At 37.2% G+C, this 21034-nt stretch overlaps 1 protein-coding gene across 8 annotated transcripts in view; it reads left to right on the forward strand.

The window, feature by feature from the left end:
• ripor2 (RHO family interacting cell polarization regulator 2) overlaps positions 1–21034 on the forward strand; it is a 98581-nt gene that overhangs the window by 40020 nt on the left and 37527 nt on the right. Inside the window, exons 1-4 of one of the 8 annotated variants that reach the window (XM_069195040.1) lie at positions 3505–3747; positions 9704–9801; positions 10182–10236; positions 11227–15174. The exons of 3 other annotated variants lie outside the window; for them this stretch is intronic. The gene's annotated coding sequence lies outside the window, so the exon portion shown is untranslated. Of the gene's footprint in view, positions 1–3504; positions 3748–9703; positions 9802–10128; positions 10237–11226; positions 15175–21034 lie in introns of those variants that run through there. 4 more of the 8 variants (XM_069195041.1, XM_069195042.1, XM_069195043.1 and 1 more) reach the window with 4 other exon arrangements.

The raw sequence follows: 21034 nt of genomic DNA on the forward strand, positions 1-21034 counted from the left end.
TTCAAGTATTCAAAACCTTCAGAGGTCTTCAGCTGTAATGACTGAGCACCATCACAGCATAGTTTACGCTGGTCGATTATGGTAAACACAGTGATAACATTCTGAAACCATAGGAACGTACAGAAAAAGCCATGAAATCCCACAGTAAAGGTGCATAAGTACAGTAATATGTTCACCGTGTAAACATTTGAACTGTCAGTGTCATTGTTTAATTCAAGAGTCCAGGGAATCCTGAGATCCTCAACAACTTTCCACTCCAAGTCCAGTTAGCCTTCCTGGAAAAAGAATGTGGGGGAGGCATTTATATGAATTTGGGGGACTGAATCTGAGAAAGTGTCCCCACAAAGGCAGTAACCCCTGACACATGCAAGTATGACTTCCTAATTTGTCCTACACCATATCAGATGAATCTAGGGAACATGATATGCCAAGTCAGTTACAGTATATTGTAGGTAAAGGAACTCAGCAGGGTGAATTTTGGGGTGTAATAAAGGAATCCACGTTCTGGACAGTTAAAAAGTAATCCAAAGGCTGACAGGCACCTTGCTATACCTGCTATACCTCTGTTGAAAGAATTCAAATATCAGGGCTGTTCTGTCACACCATATTTTGTTCCTGTAATGCAGTGACTTGTTACCTTTTGAGATCTATTCAGTTTACCTCAAGGATAAAAGCCTTGTGTTCATCCAAAAACCTGCACATGCTACAATATGTTTTGTTCCTTCTACAGGAGTGTTTGCAGTTTATGACCTACTTTTAACTAAGTAGCTCATTTTTCTTTTAATATTTTTTTTATTTAATAAAAAAACAGAACAAAACAGCCATATGCAAAAAAGAAAACAAATTAAAAATCATCAGAAATGGGAGATCACTTATAAATACAGGAAAAGTAAACATTAAAAAAATGATTGAAGCGTGAAAAAGCATCTGGCCATGTTGTCACAGCTTTTCCTCTAGCAAAATGTAATCTACTAGTACTTCTTTCCTAACAGCAATTTCTTCAAATGAATGCAATTAAGTGTGAGCTAAATTGCATTCTCATTCTCCACCAAACATCAAGTACATTTTTTAGCTGTAATCAGACCTCTAAATCTCATAGTTTTTCCATCATGTGGCATTACAAGGACATGGATGTAAAAATAATGATGACACAATAAGATTAATTCGAATTTATTAATCTGTGACTGGTTTATTTTTGGAGTAGTTTTCTCAGAAAAATTATTCTTACAAAAGAGTTATACTACTAGGTTTCCAGTGCACTCATTTAGTTTATTATTACCTTCTGTGCAGGAAGACCATGTAATTATTACTTTCATCATCTTAAAGAAAGATCTGCACTTTTTGAAGTAGTGATAGTTTTGACCACCTATTGAACATCACAATATTTTTGTTGGAGGCTTCTTTCCAGACCAGTTTTTCTCTCAGCTTCACGTGGGCTCATTTATAGATCACATGGTCATTGACATTCTGTTCAATCAATTCCTTCTGGGGGAGCTTCAGTAAAACATTTCTGCATTCAGGAGAAAATGCAGCTTTAGTTGGAGCATACTTTCAGTAGACCAAGCAAACTACAGTACATACAGTAGGTTTCTAAAAGGGACCAGGAGGTAAAAACAGACTTCATTGATTGATTACTCATCATTTTAATGTTTCTGTTTCACTGTCTTGCTTTCAAAATCACTGATTAACAAGGTAATAAAAGACACTAATTACAAAATTGTCTAAAATGTACTGGGAAAATGACAATACCAAAACACAACTGGGGCACCTATTGGCACATAGATGGTGACAAGATGGCAAGCAAATAACTAAAGGTCACAGAAATTGATCAAAGGCTTCCCATTCTTTTATCCTCCCTCATATTATGTTTTAGTACTTATTAGCATGGAAACTGAAAGGCAAAAAAAGATCCTTCTCGACAGGTACAGTAACAGATTATAAATATAAAGTGTTGCATTAAATAATAGGATTGTACAGGTTGGTAGTAATGTAGTTTGTCTATACTATTTCATATTTAAGACTTTAAAATATTAGATTTTTATTTTCCAGGAATATGTATTATTTTGAAAATATGTACATGTTGTGGAAATAATCATGGCAAAATCACCAACAAAAAATAATTAACCTGCTCTGAATTCAGGTAATAATTACAGTACATACTCCTTGTGACAGTGGCACATTTAATAATGGAAAATCTTTCCACTATTTTTGTCTCAGTTCATTTACTGTATGTTTCTGGTACATGATTCTGGATGCTGATGACAGTAGTAATTACAAGATAAATTCTGACTTGAGGTGAATATTTAAAGCACCCTCTGCAATTCAGGGGTTTGACTCAAAATGGCCTTAAAACAAATTCCTCCAGATGCTTCAGTTTCCATCCAGATCAAAAGAAATACTGATAGGCTAATAGTCTTCTGTAAAAAAAATGGCCCTTGTGTGTGTGTGTTTGTGGTTCTATGTGTCCTGCAATAGACTGGCATCCCTTCCAGGGTGTACCTTGCCTAGTGGTCGTTGGTTGTCAGGATCGGCTCCAGCTCTCCATCAACCCTGTTTTGTTTTGTTGTTGTTGCTGCTGTAAAGAGTTCTGCCATATATGAAAGTTAATGTTGCTGCAGCCAATTCTGCTTTGCAATAATTTTTGCAATCATTTGGAGGTAAAGAGTAACAGAAATCAGCCTTTTATGGTTCTCTAGGTGCATAGAGACATCAGGCAGATTAAAATTTCTTGCTTTGTAATAGAATATATGATTTATAGAGAAACAATTTGCACTGACAGAAATGTTACAAAAATGACCATAAAAAAATTGTGTGTTGTACAAACTCAAATACTGTAGACGTTTTTTTTTTTACATTTATACCGGAGTATTGTCACGGAGACCAAAAATAATTTTGTATCCTTTAATTTAAATACACAATTTAAATTAAATTGTGTGTCTGTGTCTGTTTGGTTTGTGTGTCTTTGCTTAAATTAACTCTGCTTTAATAATAATAATTGCTTACACTTATATAGCGCTTTTCTGGACACTCCACTCAAAGCGCTTTACAGGTAATGGGGACTCCCCTCCACCACCACCAATGTGCAGCATCCACCTAGCTTCAATTTAAGACCTGAACCAGGCTCCTGCTATGTTCTGCTGCAGAGATATAAAAATTGTTTAAGGGGGAGGAAATTACAGGCGGAAATTGGCTAAATGTGTCCATGGACATAAGTTAATGGCAATTATTCACCTCAACTCAGAGAGTAAAAATGCAACGCAAGTACAAGTTTGAGATGTAGGAATTATCAAATGCAGCAGGTCTGTCTGAAGACTTTGAAATGTCACGACAAACAGCTCTTTAAATCGTTTACGACATAAACAGGACCCGTCTCGTACAACTCACTACACCCCCTCAGCACTAAACATACAGTATCTCCTGTGTTCTGTTATGGCTCTGACGAATCCCACCCACTCCATGTGGACCGCCTGCTCATTGGCTGGTATTCAGCAGCAAAGCGAACCTAAACTGGGATGAGCATAATGTGTTTAGTCGCTCTCAGTTTAGTCACTGTCGAAAGCACTGTTGTATTTTTGAGACACTTGCCTAGTAAGCAGTGGCCCAGGGATTTTCGGATGCCTCTTTTTAATTGTTGTGCTGTCAGATTAAAAACGGAGAAAGAGTGAAAAAGGTTGCTCAATTTCGTTTCAATGGAAGGACGCAGATAGTAGCCTCTGGTTTCAGAGAAAGTAGTTTTTGCTTTTAGAGGTGAGTAGATCCCCCTCTCGTAAATTTACATTTCGCGTGAAAACATAAAAGGTCTGCGAGGCAGGTAGATAAATACGAATGCATGTGTTTTGCTGGGTAGCTTTTACAGGTTACTTCTTCGTGAAGTTTTGTGATAGTCCGCTAGTTTTATTTAATCACAGACTTGTTAATAAGGCCGATGAAGGTAATTACAATCAGGATAAGATTATCTATACATGTTTAACAGAATGCGACTGAGAAGCATGAATGCATTTCTAACGCTTAATTCCATTTAAATGAAATCCCAAATGATTAACGCATTTACGTACACAAGGACATGTACTTAATTTAGTTTTAGTACAAAACTGGTTTTTGATCCTCTATTTTCAAAGCAGTAATTTCCTGACAGTATAAAGTATTATTTTTTAATGTATAAATTACATTACGACCAAATAAATACGTAAGCTAAAGTTTTAAGTTTGAAACTTGGGTTTTAATTTTCAAATGAATGTTGGAGTTATGTTGTGATAGAACATCATAACATTTCATGGTTATAATATAATTTGTGTGTACAGTACAGCCGGTATTATTCTTTACAGAGTGATAGCTGTGTGTTATTTTGTTTAGATGATGTGATGAAGTGAAATAAATGATCAATCTCAGTCTTTGATGGTTGTGCATTCACCTCTAGCAGTATTAACTGTCTATAGTAAAACCACTAGACAATCTGAGTCTTCAAGGAGACTGACATGGGGTTCAGACAGCTGCACTGTCCGGGTAGGTCCTTCAGGGAGGCTAGCTCAGACACTTTGAGGAGCAGTGTGGGGAAGCTGCCATTGTGAGTCTGGTCATCATGATCTGTGGGTTCTGTGAATGAAGCACAGCGCTGTCTTTCTTTTGGTCCAAACTAATGTATTGCTTAGTAATCTAAAGTGGAAAAGAAGTGGTCCTTTCATTTTACAAGGCTGGATACTTAAGGATTTGAGAGGATGGAAGAGGGGGGAGGGGATTTCATTATGTTCCACACACCTCTTTTGCATAATATCTTTCAGTTTTGAAGTCATGGTTTTCATTCTCAGAGAGGTTCTGCACCAGAACAGGACACAAAGACACTCTTGGTAACTTGGGGACCTCCAGTACAATCCAGTACTACCTAACAGAAACTATCCATCAGTGCAATCTTTTGACATTTGTCCGAGGACAAATTAAAAGAAAATGTGATTTTTAGGCTCATGTTGTAGATCTGTGTGCAAGTGTCCAAACACCAATGAAAATAGAAAATAAAAAGCAATAAAAGACTCATACAATTTCAATTAGGTTATTTTTACCTGCAGTTGTAATACCTATATAATGTTGTTGATGTGAAGAGTCATAGCAGCACAAATGTGGACAAAGATTTATTCATATCCCAGATGAAAATGGAACAAAATCAGAAATATTTGCACATTTCATAATGTATTTTTACTTAACAATTCTTAACATATTATTATGTGATCTTTATAATATTGTGTTGAGCAAAGTCATAATTAATTCAATTTCTATAAAACACAAGGGGCACATTTATTCACACCCCTGTAGTGAGTATTTTGAAAATCGTTCTCTGGCATGAATTACACTGACTAGACCTGTCCTGTAGTGTGTTGTGAGGTTCAAGCGCTTCTGAGGGGGAAGTTTTGACCATTCATCCAGGTAGAATTGCTCTTGGCCCTCCTGTTTGGTTTCCATTAGGGAACTGCCTTCTTGAGTTCAAACAACAAATGTTTAATTGGATTGAGGTCTAGAGATTGAGATGGACATTTAGATGTAAGTTTGACTTCAGGATTCAGGATTCAGGAAAAGGATTCTTCTTTGCAACTTCGACATGAATGCCATATTTATGCAGGTACAGTAACTGTACTGTAGTGTTCAACACTGTATTCTGAAGATTCCAGTTTGCACAGTGGCAAGATCATCCTTCCCCTTTGCAGTAGATTCTGTTTTGTTAAATTTTATTAATGGAATGCTTGGAAATGTGAATAACGTGACCCCTGTGGTTTCTGGAATTCAGTTATTTTTGACAAATATTTTTGACAAATATTTTGACAAATATGACTTTACTTTGGATGACACGTATTTGCAGTGATGAACAATGCTGGGGCCCTGGGTTCAGATATCCTGAGTGATATCTGTGTGGAGTTTGTATGTCCTGCCTTGTTCTCTTGAGTTTCCTCCATGTGCTCTGGTTTCCTCCCACAATGTTACGTTAATAATAATACGTGTGCATGTCTGTATGTACCCTGTGATGGACTGACATTGCTTGCCAAGTGACTTTGGCTCCACTTTAACCCTGAATTGGAAGTAGCAGTTAGACTATGGATGGTTGGATGACTTTGCTTTATGCAGTGCAATTAAAGTATGATTACAGTATATTATTTTTAGAAAATAAAATTTAATGTTTAATCAAGATGCACTATTCAACCTGTAACCCATTCTTTAATATAATGTGGTTTTTGTTCCTATTTCATCTTAGGTTTGAATAAATCTAGTGAATGCTTTATAAGTATGTTCCAGATGTAGTAGACCTCTGTATAAAATGCTAAATAAATAAGATGGTATCTAAATAAAAATGCATTGGTATTGAAAATTTCCAAAAGATGATGAAATAACAAAATGTTAAAAGGTATATTTAACTACTTACTGTTCTGTTTCAATAGTGGTGGTTAAACATACTAGATAGAGTAAGAATTGAAAATACCTCAGAGTGTTTGCCAGGTTAGAGATGGTGTTTGGGCTGTTTTTGGAGCCATATGGGTTTTTTTTTCTTCTCAACTTATCAGACACATTTGCTGGTAGCATTGCCTGTGGCTGACAGTCAAACAAGTGGCTTACAAACAGAACCACTTCCTGGACATACCAGATTCTGTTTTCCAACATGAAGTTAATCATCTTTTTAGTCTCAGGGAGTATTTTTTGTTCTTTTTTGGACTGCTGACTTTTAGGTTTTAGTTGATTTAATTATGCAGTGTATTTTTTAAATGTAAATCTGACTGTAGGAAGACCTTGGAGCAAAAATTGCAGTGTCGTTGTATTGTTCAGTGCGAGACCTGACCGTTTAAAGTTACATTAACTTCTGATCTTTGCTTCAGAAACTTTAACCAAGTAATTGAATCAAGACACCACCAATGACAGTGCTTTTTTAAAACAAATCCAATATTGAGAACAGAGTGTGCATTCTGTGAGGTGGGATAGCTTTAAGGTGGGGAATTAATATTTAGATTTCCAGTATTGCTTCTAAAATTTAGAAGGATACTACAGAGATCTCTCATAACTAGGAGTGCATGACTTCACTCTTTGCACAGCCCTGCTGCAGAGAGGGAACACCCACACAGTATTCCAGAACATATTCTCCCTACAGAGCACTGGTTGCTCACATGTTAAACTGAGTGTGACTTTGTGTGCATACCAGAAATTAACTTTTTAACTATTAATTTAATTTTGACCTGGAGTGTCCAAAGTGTAACCATCTGAAGATCTTTTGCCTTCTGCCTTTAAAACTAAAACCTCCTCACCATTCTATTTTATGTGTTACTTTGTTTCTCACAAAAATATTGGACTAAATTGAAAAGCCTTATACATTTGTTTTACAATTGTATACAATATTACACAAAGCTCTGAATCCTTGAGGAATAACCCATTACTTAGCTGTTTCATTAATTTCATTGCAGTAGACATAACTGAAAATATGCTTTTCAATTAATTGTGTGTTTGAATCAGAATCGCCAATATTATTAATTATATTAATTAATTAATTGCCGTGCAGATCTCTGAGTTTTATGAATTTTGTGTGGACTGTAATATCTCTCTCTAAGGACTCAGCTATCTATCTTTTCCTTTTTACCATTTCATGAGTATGTAGGAAGGTGAAATATACTGTGCATATGTACCATTTTGGCATTAATTGCAGTTGTGTGTGACTCCTTATGATACTTGTGCTTTACACCAAAAATATTTATTTGGGTGACCTGTGTTTGATATACTTTGTGGAAAATATCTGACAGTCCCTCCCTTACAACCACCTACAGAGATTTTTTCAGGAAGGAGAGGAGTGAGTGAGATCGGGAGGGATTTCTGACATTCTGTACTTCAGCCACACAGAGATGGTAAAAAAGGCCAAGATCAAAGCCTCTTTATCCACAGCTGTCCCTTAGCAGTCTGCTGGGGCAAAGAATGTGGCTCACAGATAAGTGTGTGCTTCACAAGTCAGATGCTGAATTAAATCAGGCCGGTCATTCTCAGTTCACTCCAGAGCACTGCACAGTTTGAATTGAGAGTATTAGTTCAAGTATGGTAGCTTGCTGCTTCTTATGAAATCATTATTTTTCTTTTAGACTCATATTACACTTTTAAAGAACATTTTTCTGTCTTCTGTTTCCCAACCTTATCTGTCAAGAGGTTTGTGTTGATCTGAAAAACAAACTTGACTGATAACAAAATGTTTATGTTCATTTTTATAAATATATTGCTTTAGGTTTGGTGTTTGCAGATGATAGAAAAAAATGGCAAAGTTTGTAAAAAAATTGTACCCTACAAACAAAATAAAAAATATGATATAGTAATATTAAATACTGTTGTTTTTGTGTTACTGTACATTGTATAGTACATTTAATGGGTAATTGTTAAATAATTTACTTGTGTATTAACTCAAGTATCTATGAAACATAATGAAATTTTAACCTCTTCCCTTTTTAACTATACTTAAGATAGTATAATGAATACAGAAGTATTTTTATCTGTAAAAAGTTGTTTTAATAAATAACTCAGCACTTTAAGAAACAATGTGTATATCTGAGGCTATGATCTAAATATATTGGAACGTGACATCTGGTCCAGACTGTAATGTACTTTGGAGAATGAAAAACTGGCACTCCTTGTGAAGCATACCAGGTGTATCATGGGCAAGGACTTTGGTTTTTGGGAGTGCTGATGGGACTGTGGAGCAGGTGCTGCAATCAGTGGCCAACTGGCCCTCCTGGGATACCGAGGAAATCAAACCTTTAATTGGAGACATGTGGGGGTTTGCATTGCTCCAAACACACATATAGTATTTTTAGCTTTTTGGTATGTGGCTGCAACTAATCTGCCCGATTGTGACTGTGATGAGTTGTAGCAGCTTTCTTGTGCTTACAGCCCTGCAACCCACCATAGAGCAGAAACCCTGAGTCCAGGACAGTAAGACATGTGTTTGGTATAAGGTTTCTGATCCACAATTTCAGAGTCCATCTGTGTAGTACCAGGTCTTGACATTTGATGGGTAGGGTTGTTGTTTAGAACTTGGTGAGTCTTGTGTTTGTAGAATGGAGACAGCTCTCTGGAAAATTTTGTAGAGTAGTCCAGAGAGACAGTACATATTATTGCAGACATTATTTTCAAATAATCTGGTTAATTGGGTAATTTAAATATAATATTGAAGAAAATCATTAAAAATGATGAGAGTTTATGACATTCCTCTTTAAATAGGCTGTTAGTTCTTTTATTTTCCAGAGCCTAAATGTAGTTGAACTTGAACTTAATTGCCATATGTAACCAGTACATGTAGTGGTACAATGGAATTCTTACTTACAGAAAGTCTCTCGATTGTTAAAACAAGTCTTAAAACACAAAGTACAGACAGCGCATCAAGATAATATACAAACAAACAATAGACAATGTACAAGTAAACAAGTAAACAGTTTGAATGTAAACAATGCAGACGTGTAAACAATGACTGGAGATGTGCAATAAATAAGAAATCATAATGAGGTAGATGGTGTAGCTGTGGTCCGAGGGGCATGGCTAAATGTGTTCGCACTTCTTGTGGATAGAAGCTATTGAAGAATCTGGTGGTAAGTGTCTGTATGCTCTTGTATCTCTTGCCTGAGGGCAGTGGGGTGAAGAGCTCATGCCCGGGGTGGTGAGTGTCCTCTGTGATGGCCAAAATTCTATTGACCATTCTCTGCAGTGCCTTTCTTTCTCGAGAAGAGGTGTTGCTGTACCACACGGTGATCCCATTGGAGACGATGCTTTTGATGGTGCAGCGGTAGAAGTTCACCAACACAGGTATTGGCATCCCCCATCGCTTGAGGCACCTCAAGAAATAAAGGCGCTTCTGAGCCTTCTTCATGATAGAGTCAGTGTTCACAGTCCAAGTTAGATCTTTAGAAATGTGAATTCCCAAAAACCTAAAGCTGGTGACTGTTTCCACTTCCGTTCCATCAATTCTGAGTGGGCTGTGAGTGTGTGGCCTGTGTCTCCGAAAGCCCACTATTGGCTCTTTCCTTTTATTTACATTAAAGTCAAGGTTATTGCTATGACACCACCTAAGTAGCTGTACGACTTCATCCCTGTAAGTGGACTCGTCATCATCACTGATCAGTCCTATTATAGTGGTGTCATCCGCAAACTTAATGATGCGGTTGTTGCTTTGTCTTGCTGTGCAGTCGTGAGTGAACAGGGAGTACAACCTTGGACAGCAGCCTTGTTCCAGTGCTCGGGGTGAGTGGTGTTGATGTTTTATTACCTATCTGCACCACCTGTGGTCTCTCTATTAGAAAGTCCAGCAGCCAATTGCAGAGAGAGTTGCACAGACCTAATCCCCTGAACTTTGTCACCAGTTGACTGGGTATAATGAAATTGAATGCTGAACTGTAGTCCACAAACAGCATTCTTACATACGAATTCTTAGTGTCCAGGTGTTCCAAGGCTGTATGTAGAGCCAGGGAGACAGCATCTATCGTTCTGGTAGGCCAACTGCAAGGGGTCCAGGGACTCCTTGATGGAGGAGTTGATGTGTGACAACACCAGCTTCTCCAGGCATTTAATCACCACAGCCCTACAGGCTGATGTATATCTCCCATTAAAAGGAAAGAGATGTTAACAATTAAAGAATTAAATAATGCACATCAGGGAATTACAGGAAATGCAGGTGATTTGTTTATGAAAAAAATAAATATTCTAAGAGGCACATTTATTTTTAGTTCTGTCATAATTGTAAACAGTAGCAGGGATTAATATTAGTTACGTTTTCTTTCAGATATATACAGTAGCTCATCTCATATTTAATCCCATCATACATTCTTATGCAAATGGTTATAGCTGGTTCAGAATTATGAAGTTATTTCTGATGTTCAGTACAGAAATCACTAAAAATCTACTAATTGGATGAGGTACTGAGTTTGTCATTTGCAGTAGCTATGTTGATGAAAGAATTGTTATAAGCTAAGCCTCAACAAAAAAGAGAATTTTGGTCTTAGAAAAGAGATCTAAGAATGGACCATTTTACGTATATCTTAACTAGAAGGTATAATGTTATAACAAGATAGATAGATAATACTTTATTAATCCTGTAGGGAAATTGATTAATATCAATTGATGAACAAGCAAGCTTACTATATATTAGATATAGTATATTTATGCCACCATTCTGAAACAATGTGATAATACTAAATAATTGTAGTTTATTATAATTTAATTTTGTTTCTTCAGCATCCTGATGCCTAAGGAGGGAAGGAGGACCTCTTCCCTCACAGAAGGCATTTAGTTTAGTAGCCCTGAGATACAGGAACTGCATTTCATGATCCAAAATCCAATGAAAGAAATTAGGTGGAAGCTGCTGAGAGAAAAACAAACATTTTCTTAAATGACAAATTTCACCGTGTTGCAGGTTTTGGAAAGAAGATGATCTCTTGCTGTACCTTAGATGAGTTACAACTTGTAGTTACTTTTAGAAAATAGAGTGCAGACTTTGACAGGAGACTGAATGCTTTGAATATGGCTGCATCCTTCTAAAATGCATTAAGGCATCATTTGTGTGCAGCGTCAGCTGATTGTGTTTGAAAGTTTTCCATCTTTGCCGGAGCTGTATAATGAAATGATAGTGGCAATTAAGGGGTTTGATAATGATTAAACCTTTTCAATAGAAAACTTAACTAACTAATGGCAACTTTTAAAAATAAATGGTTTGCTTTTTCTTCTTGCAGCCTTACAAAATGTATCACATTCACTACCACCAGTTTAATGCACAGAAACATGGGCATCATTGAATAAACTTGTACAAGAAGTTAAACATGATGACCGGAGTCTGTGATACAGCCCTGCAGTTTTGGGCTCTATGTACATTGTTTTTCCGATAAGGTTGGCATATAATATGTACATATGTATAAACACATTGTGGTGGAAAGTATGAATTAACCAACATCTGTATTCAACCAAACTGAAATTTCATGCTTGTTACATTGATGTTAAAATGGCATCAAGTAATCATTATGATTTATATGAATATCTCTGAGATTGTACCATTGCTGGCTGACTTAATAGGACCCTCCAGTCAAATGAAGAGATTTCCTCAGGGATGGGTAATGCTTGACAAGCATGAGACAGAGTTCAGTCATCTGCTGCCTTCATCCAACATAGAGAGGACTCAATCCTCTTCAAAGCTGGAGGAACTAGTACAGTGTGCAAATCAATCCCACTTGTATGTTACGTCCACTTACCTGACTGATGCATCTGTTCCATTTATACACATTTACATTTCAAAGAAGCAATTGGAGTTTCTTTTTAAGGACTGTAACAACAATGTCTTATCCAAGGTTTGAACCTACAACTTCCACTTACAAAACCAGAGCCCTATCCACTACTCCACCTCACGACAACCACAATTGAAGGTGACCCTGCTTTAAGAATGGAAAATAATCAGGCTAAAAATATGTCAAAATCTTGTCTAACACAAGTACTGATCAAACTGTTTTGCTGCTCACAGAGGTAAATCATTCAGTAAGGAGATTCCTAATGTATTTGTCATTGTGTGAATTATTTGGAATCCAGCTGCCTTTTTACACCCCATTGTTTTCAATTTCTAGGAAAATGCTTAAAATGCTGAAAGAAAGGAAATTTCATCTTCAAACCTAAAACACTTAATAGCACCAGTCCCAATTGTCAGCTTTTATAACCAAGAACTCCTGGTGCAAACATTGTAGATTTATGGTGAAAGCAAGTGTTTGAAAAAAAGTGTTCTTTTGTAATATGTATTTTCACAAAAATAGCCTCACAGAAAAAAACCCACAAAAACATGTAACCATTAAATGGCCAAGTTGACACTGTTAACACTGTGCTTTGGTATAAGAAAAAACCTGTTATCATTTCAGAACTCCTCTGTTGTTCATGAATTCAATTTAGAATTTATTATTCTTGTCTGTTATAATAAATGTGTTTTAGCTTTAAGAAAGTAGTTCAAAACTGGAATCGTATTAAATATATTATGCATTCTGCTCTAAATTACAACCTTGACAGGAAGAGCCGTCAGCAGGTTTAGTCTCTTGATGTCATTGTAGAGTAGCTACAGTCTATTGGAAAACTGCATAAAAAACTGGCAGTGTTTTGTAGGATGTAAACACTACAGTTAAAGCATTTATTATTGTGCAAAATTATATCTGTCTGTGCTGCTAGACTGGCCTCTACAGAAAAGCAGACAGTTTTTTATTTTGGAGTTTAAATGATGGATTACGGTTACAAGAGGGCAATACAAAAGTTCACTGTGTGGAACAAAACCTTGTGACTGATATATTTCAAAACGGTTTTCCCTCGGCTATGTGACCTATAACTTACTCTGTAAGCTTTGTGTTGAATTGGAATTACATTGAAATTTGTAAGTCTGCATTGGGTATTAGGATACAACTTTACACTTTCCATCCATCTACTCTTGTTCCAGAGGACTGGGTTCTTTGATCAATATGTATGCATTTATATACAGTACATATTTTACATACTGTCTGCAGTACTTTTGACAATGTGAATTTACTTTTTTTTGGAATCCTTATAAATGCTGTTTGCTCTATTTTCTATTATTTCTCTTTAAACACACATTCACAAATTATAAGAAAGTTATAAACTAAAGGCCATTCTATATATGGAAAATTATATTTTTAATTGATTCATTTTTTAAGTTAATGTGTACAATGGCATTACAAATAATAAGGCCCTCAACGTTTCCAGTGTACTTTTCAGTGTTCTGTGAGGTGCTCTGTGTGCGTAACCTCTTATTTGTCATGACATCATAGGAGGATGGAAGTGACATTTATAAGCTTTTTAAACTTTAAAAGAAGGGTTTCAACTGATCCACAGATGATGAGGACCTCATACATATGACAATGATATGTCATAAGAACATATCATGTTAAAAACAGAAAGAGGCCATTTGGCCCATCAAGCTCCTTTGTTTGCTAGGTGCAAATTGATTAAAAGATTTCATTTAGCAGCTTCTTGAAATAAAATAGGATATCGGCTTCAAAAACATAGCTGAGTAGCTTGTTCCAGACTTCTCCTGTGAAGCGTTCTGTTTTCAGATTTAATACACTTCCTCTGTTCTGTGTTTAGCTGATTATTCTGGAAACATCCATTAGGTTTTGTCAATGTGTATGAGAACTCTATATATGTAGATCGTTTCCTTTTGTAAACTAAATCTTTTTAGTCTCAAACAGAGAAAACTTCAGAGTACAAAAAGACTATAGGATATTCCTCTGAGACTGTTAATGTAACTGGTTGCTGTTCTCTGAACTATTATAAATTTATTCATATTGAAAGTAGTCAATGTTCTTCTGAGGTCATTATAGTGCATTATAAAATTTTAACATAACATCTGTTGACCAAAAGGTTATGCTTTTCACTATATATCCTAACATTCTGTTTGACTTTTTATTGAATTTTCACATTGTTGTATACTGTATGTGTCATCATGAACAGGTTATTTCATGTTTTTATTGCATGCATTTATTAACTATAACAGAATCTAAAACATTTAAATAAAATAGGAAGACTAGTACTCCTAATACCGATCCTTGTGGTACTGGACTAATTAGGCTTCATCATCCCAATTTGAACATTCATCTTTTTCTGTATTTTTTTCTATCCATTATGTAGTTCTTATTTCAAACATACACATTTTCCCATGGACTACACCTGTAATTTAAGTATTAATCTTTAGTAACATTATTAAGCCTCCTACAAGTCTAAATATACTACATGCTCTGGTTGCATCATTTCTTCCATTCTTGTGTTTTAAGTACCTTAATAAGTTAGTTAAAATGGACCTAATATTGATCTACGTATCAGTATCAATATTGATAATGTCAATATCAATGAAAATAAAAAAATTGAGCAGTTGGGATTGAATTGCGAATATGTCATGACATGCATCCAGTTTTGTGATTTTAGTGGTGATGTATTCAGGTCTAAATTGTTTATTGTGGATAGGAAAAATGTTGGTCACATGTATGCATTGCTGTTACTATTACTCTTTGTAAAGGCTATTACTAACAAGTATCACCAAGTGTTCTTTTAGGACCCTATGCAGAAAGCACAATCCGGGGAGGAGTGAGGAAAACACAGGGAAAAAAGCATGCAGAGGGGATGGAAGGAAAACTTGGGGGTGTGTTCAAGGTGCGTTGGTGTTCAGGGGGGGGTGTCCGAGGCAAACAAGTCAAAGGGAATCTGTAACAAATTCAAGAATGTTCCAAAGTCCAAAACTGGGTGATCCATCCTGGCAAAGACAAACGGAGTTAAAAGCCGGAGCGGGATCCGGCGAAGGGTTGGGAGAATAAAAGGGGGGTAACGGGAACAGACGCTTCCAGTACCGGACCCAGAAGGTCAGGACGCCGTTGTGAAGCCTATGCTGTCGAGTCGCTCCTGGACTCGCAGGTAGGCGGGCTTCCAGGTGTCCATCTTCCAAAGCTGAGCCCAGATAGGCAGGAACGTCTGGCTTTTATAGCACAGGGGGCAGGAACCAGAGGCAGGTGCAGGGGATAAGAACTAAACAAGGAAGGGCTGGAGCATCCTTAAAAGGAGGGGTTTACGATTGTGACATCAAGATGTTGGTTGTTTTACTTTGTGTCTCTGTTGTTAAATGACATAAAATACAACAACATTTTTCTGTGTTTACCTACATATCAATCAGATGTGTGATTTAAAATGTGCCCAGGCAACTTGGGATAGTTGAACCTTTAGTAATTACTGGGAAGTAATAATATTTATCCTAGCTTTTTTTTAGAAACACATGACATATCCCTGCTATTTCATATAGTGTCAAAAGTCCAGGGTGTTCAGGATTAGTCAATGCCTCTAATGCAAATTAGTTGTATTTGAATCTTTGTGACTGTGCAATCTTTATAGACTGGCAGGGACTTCTGATCTCTAGTAGAGAAATTCAGTCTAAAACCTTTTAGTTCTGATGTACTACAAGACACTTCCTCAGAACATCTTGTTCTCGCTCAAAAATGTATTTTCATACCTTTAGAAATGACGTTATGGCGAAATGTGCGGGAAATTGTGAAACACTGCAAGTAGTGTAATGGAAATTTAGCAAGTCTGCATTTCACCGCTTCTCCCTTTTGATGCTTTCACAAAAACATCAGACATTCAGACAACTGTGGAAGATGGTAGGTTCTTTGGTGGGTCTCTGTACCACCCCATAGCACATAATGGGGGGCATTAAAACAGCATGCCTTTGAAATTTAAAGCTTTGAAGTCTATGCAATTTTTCATGAAGTGTTCACTAATTATTTTTTTATAATTTGGTTTGTTTTATAAAACATAAGTTAAATACAGTACATATGAAATAATTCAAATACAGTTAAAGGGAGTCCAAATATAAAATGACAAGTGTCACCTGGCAAGCAACCAGGTTTGGCTCAAAAGTAAAGAAACTCCCAAACAGCAGTCTTCAAATACAAACAAAACTGGATTTATTGCCATCAAAATAGGGATAACCAAAAAATAAACCCTCACAGGAATACTCTCTGCACACCTTCCCTCCAAGGCACTCTCTCCATACTGAGCTCTCCAAGGACCATCCTCTTAAAGGGACTTGCTCATGTTTTTTAACAGACATTTAACAGAGATGGGCAATTTGATCAAAATAAAGTATTTAACCATCCACAAAAACTTATACCTTTGAGTCATGCAACAGTTATATATCCACTTAAACAAAACAAATAACCTTATATCTGTTATTTATAGATGGCTCTCCAGTAACCTTTCCCTTTAAGATCATTTGTGGGATACTACAAACAGGAAAAGTGACTGGTGGCCATCTTGATCAACACAATACAATACTCCACTGGGGGAAACACTGCAGTGATTTTAGGGAAACAAAAAAAAAGTATCATTCATACTTCATTCGTATCACATACACACTCTCAAACATACCAGAAGGGTAGAGGGAAATATTGGAGTATTTCAAATTCATTAAAAGAAAGGAAAAAAAAACAAGCACTCTGTTACAACAAGCAATAGCAAAACAGTGAAGTAGACGCATGTTACATGAGCAATGCTAATGCAACACCGAGCAGTGTAAACAGTATCCATGGAGCAGTACACAGTATATAGGTGAGCAATTATTGATTACAGAAAAGGGATATTAGTGAGCAGAGAGCAGAATCTTTGGTTCCTGCATAGTCAGGATTGAAAATGAATGTGGACTTGAGGTAGGAGAGAGGAGGCACTGACATTCTGGTGGAAGAGAATGAGTGATTAAAGACTGGGGCAGAGTGGTTAAGACAGTAGCAGCAAGAACAAATACTGTATGTGCAGCTATAGGGAGCCAGAAGACGGACCAGAGTGGTGGCATGAGAGAAACAAGGTAGAGAAAAGACCAGGAGAGTTTTGAAAGATTTGGAGAGGGAAATAGCACAGGTCAGGAGGCCAACCAGAAAGCAGCTGCAATAGTTCAGGGTTTGAGGATGGGATTTTTTAATAGTGGTGTAATAGGCACGTTTAAGAAACAGGGAAAACAGCCCAAGGTATATCTTGAGGGACAAGTATATCTAAGGAAGGAGATCAGGGAAAGGAGCCTGGAAGAGTTGGGTAGGTGCTAAATTCCATTCAGTTTATTTTTATATAGCGCCTTTCACAACAAGGTTGCCCCAAGGCGCTTAACAAAGCTGTTTGACAGTACATGACATTACAATACAGCAAGAGAAAAGGCCAGAAGGCAACACAGGAGAGGAACCAAAAACTCCTTTGTAAGGAGAAAAAAACCTCTAGGTCAAGGTCAACTGGCTGCCCAACCATATTCGCGATGTCCTTCTTGGATCCATGGCAGTGATGCAGCATCCAACTCAGATGGTGCCCAGCTCGGGCACCATCCAGCCATGTGGGGAGGAGAATAGGATAGTTTGGTCAGAACAGATGTATCTACCTGGAAGGCCAACACTGAGACACACAATGGCATGTACAGCAGCACCAGCAGCCATAGTTACAACGAGCTACAGTATGTTGTAAGGTGTGAGTAGGCTAGGCTGAAGTAATAGTTTGGATTTCAATCCTGAGATTGACTCGGCATCCTGTACATTTGCAATATTTCTTAACTGTAGAAAGCATGGGTGCGATACTGCATCAACATGTGAGTTAAATGAGAGCCTTGTGTCTAAGATGACGCCTAAGTTATGTGCCAAATCTTTGAGGCAAAATTTTAAGTGAGTGACAAAACATTTTCAGACATCCAAGACTACTTCATTAATGCAATTAGCTAGTGACAATTGACGAGTTGTCATTAGGTGTAAATTAAATGTATATTTGAGTGTCATCAGCATAGGAATGAAACTTAAATGCAAGTGGTAGGTTTGTGGGTCAAGGAAAAGAAGATGTTGGTGTCAAACAGGGGTGTGAAGAAGGGTCAGTAGAGGACTGAGAAGGTGGGGTCAGTAGGTTGAGGGTGAGGGTTGCGGTAAAGTGGTGAAGAGCATGCGGATGTCAGTGATTCTGGAGAAAACAACAATGTCATCTGTTGAGATGAACTGTAGTTCATCTACACATTACAGCAAGTAGTAGCGAGGGTAGAAGGGTTGAAAGGGATGAGCAAATAGCTAAGATCTTCTGAAGTGGTAAGAGCATGAGGGTGAGTGAGCAAAATGTAGTGAGCCTGTCAAGGGGTAGGAGGAGCAGTGAACATCTTGTTGCGTTCTTCACCATCCTCTTCTACTACGTAGACTACATAAGGGATAGGGGATGCACTGCCAATGGAGCTTCAAACTAAATTTTGAGGTTGTGAGCTTTGACCCACTGTGATTGATTAATTGTCTCAAGTGTATGCTACAGCCAATTTCCAAGTTTCTATAGCAAGGTCAAGTAAACAGCTGAAGTTTATGCAGTTATAGCCACATTGGTTCCTGTAAAGTGTTATGTAATACAACAAAACTACTTAAGCTAACACCAAAATGAAATAAAAACAGTTACGTTTGTGATATCTTGCTGAGCGTGTCTAGATGTGCTGTCTGTAATGCCAGCTGGAATGCCATCTGATTGCGTCACTTTCAACAATTCTGTCAGTTTACTAAAGTGATACTAATTTCTAGTCCTCAAGTATCTTAACCTTGAAGGTTTTCTAGCATGGCTAAACACCAGGCAACCCTGTTTGTTACATAACCAGATACCAGTATGTAACTGTAAACAAATTGTTAAATTGAGTTAAGTAAATGATTTAACAAGCAACCAAAAATGTCCAGTGGTTCTGCAGGACTAGAAGTAGGTGTTGCTGGTCCAACAGTTTGCTAGCAGTGCCACCTGCCACTTCAATCTGGTTGTATGTACCTATAAGCATCTCCTCCCTGTGTTACAGAATGACTGTGGAATATTATTATTCTACTGGTCACCCATACAGGAGGTAGATCATGGCTAATAAGTGGTGAGAAAGAAGTGCTTCTTTATAGCTGTGCATCCACTCAGCCATTCAGCCTTACAACATGTAGAGCAGGTGCTTTTAGAAAACAGTGCTACATGCAACAGAAATCTTGAACAGATTACCAGGGTGCATTTTGATATAACATTTTCTAGTGGGTCAAATAAAACAGTTGTGAACTGGAAACTCCATAAATAACTGAATACTTCTGCCTTTGCCATGTAAAAAATTATTCGGTCTTCAACAAAGAACTATACAAAGAACGATTGCATATATTTTTAAATAGCGCTGTACTGTATATAGTGTATCATGATCTGCACCATACATCTATACTTAATTAATTACAATTTGTAACCATTACTGTGAAAAAACATAACCGAAAAGTTACTCTAGTAATTTAAGATTATTTAGAGAGTATAGATAAACTAATTAGAATTGACATCTGATGTACAATACATATACATTTTCTAATTTCTCATACATGTATGTCGCATTAAATAATTTTAGACTGGAAGGTCTATAAATGAGAGAGTGCAAGAAGTCTTTTGTTTCAAAAGCTCCTCCACATGAACCACGTTGTCCCATTTCTTGTTTGAGCGCCTTATAATGGCAATGTTGTTTTATATAACAGTTCATATATTGTGTGCCGTTGCCATGGGAGTATAATTAATACAGGCATAGAAATGAGGCTGCAGCTAATGTACTGTAGGCTGAATATAATTTAGTTCACACATGCTTCTGGCCTAAGCCATAGAGTGACTAAATGATTGTGTGTGTGCGAGAGAGAGACAGCTTCTGTGAGATAAGTCTGGCTTAGTCTTATTTATGTTTGTTCTCATGATGTCCCTTGTTCTTGGCAGCTGAGTGTGTTTAGCCTAGTGATTTAAAAGGAATCCAGCTGGAGTCCTGCTGTGAGAGAGAATGCAAGTGGCACATCTTGCGTTCCCAGTGTGTTTTCCACCCCGAGAGCTGCCACATTGCTAGGTCCCACAGGGCCTCATGCTGAGAGTATGGATTTCAGAATTTGGGTGTTAGCTGACCTGCACACCAGACACATGCTGGAAATGACTTATTGCTGTTGCTTTCTATGATGGTGACATGCTTATGGGGTTTGTATTTTTTTCTTAAACTTCTTTACACCGTTCTAAAGGCAGACAATCACAAATCCAAGTATTAGCCAGGCATGAGCCTTGATTACTTTCTTGAGCTCTGACAAGATTGTTCATGTTTGGGGGGGGGGGGGGGGTGTAACTGATATTACTGGTGTGTTAAAAGCCAAAAAATATCCAATGACCCAAATTTTGAAACAGAAACATTTGATCTTAGAAACATTTGTGTTTCACTCCTGCTTATGAATGCCATTGGAAATTCATGGAAATTCAGTTTCTGATAAACAGCTCTGTTTAAACATGGCATACTAAAATGGTCAGCCTCAAATTGCAAGAAATAAATGGCTGTACTCAGGAAATTCAGTGGCTGGTTTCTATTAAACAAAAAAATCTACAATGCTCAGCTAGATGTATAGTTTTGCAGCCTTTTCTTATAATTTAATCCCTCATAATCCTGTTTAATGCCCCTTTTCCGAATTGGCACAGTGCATCCTGATGTGCTATGAGGCTCTAGGGA

Source organism: Lepisosteus oculatus, chromosome 10 (genome assembly GCF_040954835.1).
Source record: "Lepisosteus oculatus isolate fLepOcu1 chromosome 10, fLepOcu1.hap2, whole genome shotgun sequence".
In the NCBI taxonomy this organism is placed as follows: Eukaryota; Metazoa; Chordata; class Actinopteri; order Semionotiformes; family Lepisosteidae; genus Lepisosteus; species Lepisosteus oculatus.